The sequence below is a fragment of the Bos taurus genome, chromosome 11, assembly GCF_002263795.3.
Source record: "Bos taurus isolate L1 Dominette 01449 registration number 42190680 breed Hereford chromosome 11, ARS-UCD2.0, whole genome shotgun sequence".
NCBI classification, from domain to species: domain Eukaryota; kingdom Metazoa; phylum Chordata; class Mammalia; order Artiodactyla; family Bovidae; genus Bos; species Bos taurus.
The window spans coordinates 58,871,404-58,881,048 of NC_037338.1; the positions used below are offsets into that span (position 1 = coordinate 58,871,404).

The following is a 9,645-nucleotide window of genomic DNA, read 5'->3' on the forward strand; positions in this document are numbered from 1 at the left end:
CCAATGCATGAAAGTGAAAAGTGAAAGTGAAGTCGCTCAGTCGTCTTAGCGACCCCATGGACTGCAGCCTACCAGGCTCCTCCGTCCATGGGATTTTCTCAGGATTTTTTTTTTTTAATTTCCTGCAATAAGTAGTCATTTAATTAAAGAACAAAATTAACAGGAATCAAAATGTTGCAGCTGTATTTTTTGTTAGACATTATATAAAAAAAGAAAAAGTATAATACAGTAAATCATTTTGTATAACAGGAACTTAAAGAGTTCTCTAATTGTGATGAGAATAAAAAGGTCTTTTCCACATGATACTGAAGACACTGGTACACGTCCCTTGGTCACAGCCTCAGTGTGGTGACCCTGCACACACATGTCACCATCCTCAGTCACACTGCAGAACTGTAAAACAAGGCGGGAAGGCAAATAACAGTTTTCTTCAGGTCGAGTTCCTGGGGTCTCTTCTGACCCCAACAGTTGACACTCCTCAGGCCCCAGAGAGTGAAGGGTGTCCTCTGGTCATCCTCTCACAGGTGAGCGTGGCCAGGATTTCACCTGTGTGTGTGGTCCTGCTTCTCTGGCAAACACAGCAGGTAGTCATGAGCTGAACTTCAGGAAAGCTCCCTGATGAATGTTCAGTGTTGGTATCAAAAATTAAGCACAATTCTTCTCAGAAGAAAATCTCTATGGCCTTTGGAATCTTGTCAGATGCTTGCTTGATGCATGTACCTCCATTTCATTACTTTTGTATTCATTCAGTTCTTTACGAATTGCTGCCTTATCTGCTGCGGACGGTCTCATCCAGGGTTGTCTGCCCATCTGTCATAGTCCTGTGCTTTCGCCACCTCCACATAATCACTGAATCGTATCAGAATTTTTCTGTCTCTCAGTTCATCAACTGTGGGTCTCTGATTAAGCTTTCTTGTCAACCTTTGCTTGATTTCTCTTCTTTCCTCTTGCTCTGTCTGATCATTCCTTTATTTCAAGGTATTTCTTCTCTCCAGTTCCTCCACCACGGGTCTTTGGCTCAATCGTTTGGAGAGCTTCATTTCGATCTGCTGCCGGATCTCCTGCCTCTCCTCATCCGTCTTCTGGGGGAAGATGTTTCGGTCCTCCAGTTCCTGCCTGCTGGGCCGGTTCCTCAGCTTCACCGCTAGAAGCTCAGTCTTGCATTTCCTCGGCAGCGTCCCAGAGATGATGAAGTCGTTCAGGGCCTCTTCGTCCTGATACAAGAGCAGGTCGTCCTTGAGTTCAGAATTCAGGATCAGGTTCTCCTTATTCTCCTCAGACTCCTTGGCCACAGTCCGCTTACCGTCAGAGGCCCCGTCGAAGCTCCAGGCCTCCTCCCGCTCCTTGCCCCGCTCCACGCTGCACGTCCTTGACAGCCCGACGTCCACGCGCTTCTTCGGGGACCCTTTACTGTCCCTGCCTTGGAAGCTGTCCTGGCGGTGCTTGGTGGCCAGTGCCCTGTGCAGCTCCTCAGTGACGCGGCTGAGGGGCAGAGGCCGGTGGACAGTGGTGAGATGAGGAGACCCCGTGGGCGTGGAAAGCTGTCCTCGGAGGGAAGGGTCAGTACTTTTCCCGCCAGAGCCTTGAAAGAGTACTGGAGTGGATTGCCATTGCCTTCTGCTTCTACCCCATATATTTAAGCCAGGAAACTCTTCTCTACTCAATAACTTAACCCAGTTTTTGAAAGCTAGTTCTTTCCTGCAGCCTCAAAAGGAATAAGATTGTCATCTTAAGGGTGGGGAAATCCAATGAAATCTCATACTAAAAGTTGAATTCATGTAATCATTTTTTCCAAGGCAAAATCTTCAAGGAAATCTTTCATTATCTAATTTATCCCTTTATCTGTCTTACTCTTTTTATGTATATTATCTGTGTCTTTGGTGTCATGCTAACCTTGAGGGTCCTGGAACTTTCTAGTGCTTGTATTTAATAACAATTTACAAGCTATGCACTATCACTCAGTTTGAATAAAGGTGAGCAAGGCTGAGGTCTAGCATAGGGAGAAATGGATTTGTAGATGCCTACAGGCCTATGTCTTCTTACAGAATGGCTGAAACCAGGCAAGAAATAGAATAGTTTTTAAAGTTCTACTACTAAGCCCCTTGAATCAATTTGTATGCTCCTGATTTTATTTTCAGGAGTATTTTTGTACGGTAATATAACCTACAGAGTATTTTTGCCTGATTATCAGTTATATTTTTAAATTATAGAAGAACATTTCCTGAGCTTCTATTGATTGCATCAGGCTATATTTGGTTCTATAAAAAATTCAACAAATATTAATTTAGTGCCAATTATGAAGGAGACTAATCAATGCCTTAGAGGGAGAAGAGAAAACATAAAATACCACTCTCATTTTGCAGGATTTTATAATCTAGCTTAAAAGTTGTAGAAAAATTTCTGTAGAAACAATGCAAATCAGTGTAGGTGGGTACTAAATGTGTGTAAGTTTTAAGGGAAGAGAATATTTATAGGCAGCCAGAGCTGCTTATGCATATGCCAGGATGGGTTTAAATGATGCATAGCAACCATTTTCTTTCCCTTTCCCTTCCTTTCTGCTCCTCTCTTTTTCTTTTAAAACTCAACCTTTGGCTTTTGGATAGATTGTGATTTCCATCACTAAAAGAATTTTAGTGTTCTTGAACATTCCTCATCATCTCTGTGTCCTCACTGACTCTCACAGAGCCTGATGCAATGAGTTCACATGGCTAATTGAATGGAACCCACACCCAGTGAAAGCCGTCAAAATCTTGTGGCTCTTTTTTCCTTTCCAAATGCACACTCTGTCAAATTATCTGAGTTTGGAATTTTAGGGGAAAAAGGATTGCCTAATGACAGTTGTTTTTTGTTAACTTGTCTATGGCTCCCTTTGTTGTTGTCTTTGTTGTTCAGTTGTTAAGCCGTGTCCAACTCTTTGAAGTTATATACCCAGGAATTTTGAATGCTTTCAAATTGTGGTGGACCATATAGAAGCTGAGTTGTACCATAAAGAAGAACTGATGCTTTTGCATTGTGGTGCTGCGGAAGACTCTTGAGAATCCCTTGGACAGCAAGGAGATCTAACCAGTCAATTCCGAAGGATATAAACCCTGACTATTCATTGGAAGGAGTGATGTTGAAGCCGAAGCTCCAGTACTTTCACCAACTGATACAAAGAGCTGACTCATTGGAAAAGACCCTGATGCTGGAAAAGACTGAGGGAAGGAGGAGAAGGGGGCCCCAAAGATGGTTGGATGACATTGACATAATGGACATGAGTTTGAGTAAACTCTGGGAGATAGTGATGGACAGGAAAGCCTGAAGTTCTGCAATTCATGGGGTCACATAGAGTTGGATACAATTTAGTGACTGAACAACAACAACAACAACAGAGGGCTGTGGTGGATATTAAAAATGAGTCATTATATTAAAACTCCAAAAGCTAATTTTAGGAAAGTAATATAGCCAGATCAGATCAGATCAGTTGCTCAGTCATGTCTGACTCTCTGCGACCCGATGAATCGCAGCACGCCAGGCCTCCCTCCATCACCAACTCCCGGAGTTCACGCAGACTCACGTCCATCGAGTCAGTGATGCCATCCAGCCATCTCATCCTCTGTCGTCCCCTTCCTCTCCTGCCCCCCAATCCCTCCCAGCATCAGAGTCTTTTCCAACAAGTCAACTCTTCACATGAGGTGGCCAAAGTACTGGAGTTTCAGCTTTAGCATCATTCCTTCCAAAGAAATCCCAGGGCTGATCTCCTTCAGAATGGACCGGTTGGATCTCCTTGCAGTCCAAGGGACTCTCAAGAGTCTTCTCCAACACAGAAGGTCAAAAGCATCAATTCTTCAGCGCTCAGCCTTCTTCACAGTCCAACTCTCACATCCATACATGACCACTGGAAAAACCATAGCCTTGACTAGACGAAACTTTGTTGGCAAAGTAATGTCTCTGCTTTAATATGCTATCTAGGTTGGTCATAACTTTCCTTCCAAGGAGTAAGCCTCTTTTAATTTCATGGCTGCAGTCACTATCTGCAGTGATTTTGGAGCCCCCAAAAATAAAGTCTGACACTGTTTCCCCATCTATTTCCCATGAAGTGATGGGACCGGATGCTATGATAGTCGTTTTCTGAATGTTGAGCTTTAAGCCAACTTTTTCACTCTCCTCTTTCACTTCCATCAAGAGGCTCTTTAGTTCCTCTTCACTTTCTGTCGTAAGGGTGGTGTCATCTGCATATCTGAGGTTCTTGATATTTCTCCCGGCAATCTTGATTCCAGCTTGTGTTTCTTCCAGTCTAGCGTTTCTCATGATGTACTCTGTATATAAGTTAAATAAAAAGGGTGACAATATATAGCCTTGATGAACTCCTATTCCTATTTGGAACCAGTCTGTTGTTCCATGTCCAGTTCTAACTGTTGCTTCCTGACCTGCATACAAATTTCTCAAGAGGCAGATCAGGTGGTCTGGGATTCCCATCTCTTTCAGAATTTTCCACAGTTTATTGTGATCCACACAGTCAAAGGCTTTGGCATAGTCAATAAAGGAGAAATAGATATTTTTCTGGAACTCTCTTGCTTTTTCCATGATCCAGCGGATGTTGGCAATTTGATCTCTTGTTCCTCTGCCTTTTCTAAAACCAGCTTGAACATCAGGAAGTTCACGGTTCACATATTGCTGAAGCCTGGCTTGGGGAATTTTGAGCATTACTTTACTAGCGTGTGAGATGAATGCAATTGTGCGATAGTTTGAGCATTCTTTGGTATCGCCTTTCTTTGGGATTGGAATGAAAACTGACCTTTTCCAGTCCTGTGGCCACTGCTGAGTTTTCCAAATTTGCTGGCATATTGAGTGCAGCACTTTCACAGCATCATCTTTCAGAATTTGAAATAGCTCAACTGGAGTTCCATCACCCCACTAGCTTTGTTCTTAGTGATGCTTTCTGAGGCCCACTTGACTTCACATTCCAGGATGTCTGGCAGCTATAGTAAGTATTTTTTGCCAAAATCTTTTGACACTTTGCAATTTCAGTTCATTAATGTCACCTGGAAATTTCTGATTGAGTAATTAAAATTTGATTTTAATACAATATAAAAGAGCCACAGAGTTGTAAAATATTCCCCATTGCCAACTTGGAAGTGTTCTTGTTGATTCTCAAAAAAATGCCATCCATAAAAATATGGATGGTTAGTTGAATACATTTATCATCCAGACACCAGGACCTTTTTTGCACCTGTAGTATCTCCATGCTCCTCTGTAGTTTGAGATATTTCCCTCTTGAGAAACCTATATGCAGGTCAGGAAGCAACAATTAGAACTGGACATGGAACAACAGACTGGTTCCAAATAGGAAAAGAAGTACGTCAAGGCTGTACATTGTCACCCTGCTTATTTAACTTCTATGCAGAGTACATCATGAGAAACGCTGGGCTGGAGGAAGCACAAGCTAGAATCAAGACTGCCGGGTGAAATATCAAGAACCTCAGATATGCAGATGACACCACCCTTATGGCAGAAAGTGAAGAGGAACTAAAGAGCCTCTCGATGAAAGTGAAAGAGGAGAGTGACAAAGTTGGCTTAAAGCTCAACATTCAGAAAACGACGATCATGGCATCCGGTCCCATCACTTCATGGGAACTAGGTGGGGAAACAGTGGAAACAGTGTCAGACTTTATTTTGGGGGGCTCCAAAATCACTGCAGATGGTGATTAGAGCCATGAAATTAAAAGAGGCTTACTCCTTGGAAGGAAAGTTATGACCAACCTAGATAGCATATTGAAAAGCAGAGACATTACTTTGCCAACAAAGGTCCGTCTAGTCAAGGCTATGGTTTTTCCAGTAGTCATGTATGATGTGATAGTTGGACTGTGAAGAAAGCTGAGCACTGAAGAATTGATGCTTTGGAACTGTGGTGTTGGAGAAGGCTCTTGAGAGTCCCATGGACTGCGAGGAGATCCAACCAGTCCATTCTAATGGAAATCAGTCCTGGGTGTTCTTTGGAAGGAATGATGCTAAAGCTGAAACTCCAGTACTTGGGCCAATTCATGCAAAGAGTTGACTCATTGGAAAAGACTCTGATGCTGGGAGGGATTTGGGGGCAGGAGAAAAAGGGGACGACAGAGGATGAGATGCCTGGATGGCATCACCGACCAGATGGACATGGGTTTGGATGAACTCTGGGAGTTGGTGATGAACAGGGAGGCCTGGCGTGCTGTGATTCATGGGGTCGTAAAGAGTCAGGCATGACTGAGCGACTGAACTGAACTGAAAGCTACAACGGAATGCCAAGACCACATTTAACATCACCAAAGAACATTAAAATCCTTGGGTTTAATCCCATCTAAATGCACATTAACCTTTTTGTAATAAATTATTTGAACTTTTAATTATGTAGAATGGGCAACAAGAAAATCTGCTTGGTTGCCAAAAAGCTTCAATGTTTTGTGTGTGTATTCACATATGAAAGAAAGAGAAAAAGCAAAAGAGAACAAGAGTATGAAGGCTTTGAAAAAAAAAAAAAACATTATTTCACCAGAGTGAACATAAATGCTTCCAGAGGAATCAAAATAATGAGTTTCAAGAATTGTTAGCCTCTATTTTTAGGAGAAACTCAAAAAACACATTTTGTGAGGGTCATTTCCTAAGAATTTTGTTATTACTGAAATAGGTAAGAAGTAGGCATCTTGCATTTACCTTACCAGTAAGGAAAATGTGCTGTTTTCAGAGCCTTGGGACTGATACATGGTCATATATTCTGTAAAATCAATGCATGGTATATGTAATCAGCAGTTTAAGAATCTCACTGCTGCTGCTGCTGCTAAGTCACTTCAGTCGTGTCCGACTCTGTGCAACCCCATAGACAGCAGCCCACCAGGCTCCCCCGTCCCTGGGATTCTCCAGGCAGGAACACTGGAATAGGGTGCTATTTCCTTCTCCAAGAATCTCACAGTTGTATCTATTTCTAAATGCTTTCAGATATCAAAAACAAAACATAAAACAAAAACTTTTAAAAATTCCTACTGCTTATTTTATATATTGGTCTTGTTATTTTGTTTCTAAACAGAATACATAAAATTAGAACTACACATTTTGCTTTTTATCTGTTTTAAACATTTTAAAAAATTGACACTTAATTCTCTGAAGTGTCTCTTCATTTTACAGTGCTCTTAAATAATGATTCCCACTTAAAGTCTACATAAACCCCTGGTTATGTGTGTCAGTGAAGATGCTGTCCACGAGACTGAATATTAACATAAATGCTTCCTTCTGCTTAATCCATATCACAATAAAAATAGATTTTAGTGACTAACATTTTTGCCATAGTGATTATAATTCTAGTGTAATAGACAGTTCAGCATAAAGGTCTGTTTGCTTCAGAGCTCACTGCATAAGAGAGCCTAAACTCTTGAAAATAAAACAGATGCCTTGAAAATTATCAGGCTTGTATTTAATTTATGCAGTTTTCCCATTAATAGCATTATCTATTTAACACATCCATTACACATCCTCAGTGTTAATTTAGACAGAAAAAAATGTAACAACTTCAAAAGGAAATCTTCCATTAAATTAAGGATATTGACTTTAATGGATGTCCCAAATAGACATGGAAATTAACAGGATGAAAAAACAAGTTGATTAAAAGTGGTCCCATTATAATTTGTTATGCCACATAGAATGAAAATATTAAGATGGAATTCACTAAAAAGATACTGCCATTGAAAGCTCTTTGTACTCTAAATACATGATTTTAAAAGCTGTCAAATCATAGACTTTTATGTAAAAATATGACTTTCTGAATAAATCTGCATCTTGCAAAAAAAATTCTGGTATTTAGAAGACTTACTTTATTTTGATGGTCAAGGAGTAGAAGTAGTGATCAACAGGCTTGTTTAACGACCTCATTTCAAAGAAATTCTGGACCTTCTCAGGGCAGGCAGTGTGAATTTTTTTTTCTTTGCCCCTTTCTCCTCTTTCTGCATTCCATAATTCACAAATAGCTATTATTATGTTCATCAGATTTCTTGAATTCCCTTTGAATGATTCATTATTTCTTTTGGACCTTAAAATCTTTCTGTTTTTTGATCCTATTAAAGTGCCAGTATGCCTGAGTCATCAAGGAGCAACCTCAATAACAGTCCCAGGTGGCACGGATTTTCCAACTGATGGGCAAGGGATGGGGTGAAAGTGAAAGCTACTCAGTCGTGTCCAACTCTGTGACCTATGGACTATACAGTTGATGAAATTCTCTTGGCCAGAATACTGGAGTGGGTAGCCGTTCCCTTCTCCAGGGGATCTTCCCAGCTCAGGTTTCAAACCTAGGTTTCTGAAAGTGCAGGTGGATTCTTTACCAGTTGAGCCACCAGGGGAAAAAAGGGATGGGGTAGGAAGAAGAAAAGCAAAGACCAGTGAAAACAGGCAAAGTATAGGACCTGGGGTGAAGAAACAGGGCTAAATAGGGTAAAAGGAAAGGTGAGTGGGAACAAACAATTCCTTCTTTACTATAATATGTCTAGTTCAGCAATTTAACTGATAACCTTTTTAAACTACAGATTCATCCATTCAAATTGTTTTATTATATACTTAAAATTGCACTGGCCTTGGGAAGGCACTGCAACTATAAAGATAAATATAACAGAGCCCCAGTTCAGTCTAATGTATAATGGACTATAAATGTAAATTATTATATTTTAATTAAATTTAAATTACTCATTTATAGTATACTTACTGATGGTTTGCCACACACAGGGCACTGGGTATAAAGTTGTCAAGCAACTTACCATCTTTAAGTAGCTACCTACTTGAGGAAGACAGAAAATTAATTGTAAAACTCCACAAAATCTATATGATATGTCATGTGTTGATAAATGTATGGAGACAATACGAGCATAATGGAGGGTATGATAATCATGCTTATTGAAAAGAGGGGAGGGATGATTGGGGTAGTTTTCAAAGGAGAACTGTAACATAAGCCCTCGTGAAGGAGGACTAAGACTTAACCAGACAGAGAAATCTAGAGAAGTCACTGGACATTTTGGGTAAATGAGCACAGCAAGTATAATGGCTGGGAGGTGTTAAGCAACAGGATATAGGCAAATAAATTTAAAAGATATCTTAAGTTTGAATCATCTGTGCTTGTGGAATATGTATGCAGAAGGCTTGGTGGTGGAGGCATGTTTTAGTGGGAGATAACAATGAACAAGTAATCTGTTACTGGGTTACAGAACAAACAGGAGATGGCAAGAGTGAACATCGACATTTTAGGAATCAGAAAACTAAAATGGACTGGAATTGGTGAATTTAACTCAGATGACCATTATATATACTACTGTGGGCAAGAATCCCTTAGAAGAAATGGGGTAACCATCATAGTCAACAAAAGAGTCTGATATGCGTACTTGGCTGAAATCTCAAAAACAAGAGAATGATCTCTGTTCCTTTCCAAGGCAAACCATTCAATATCACAGTAATCCAAGTCTATGCCCCAACCAGTAATGCTGAAGAAGCTGAAATTGAAATGTTCTATGAAGGCCTACAAGACCTTCTAGAACTAACATTCAAAAAATATGTCCTTTTCATTATAGGGGACTGAAATGCAAAAGTAGGAAGTTAAGAAATACCTGGAATAACAGGAAAATTTGGCCTTGGAGTACAGATGAAGCAGGGCAA

At 40.5% G+C, this 9,645-nt stretch overlaps 1 pseudogene; it reads right to left on the minus strand.

The window, feature by feature from the left end:
• Positions 1-353: 353 nt before the first annotated feature.
• LOC784779 (phosphatase and actin regulator 3-like) lies at positions 354-7,881 on the minus strand (annotated as a pseudogene).
• Between the last annotated feature and the right edge of the window lie 1,764 nt (positions 7,882-9,645).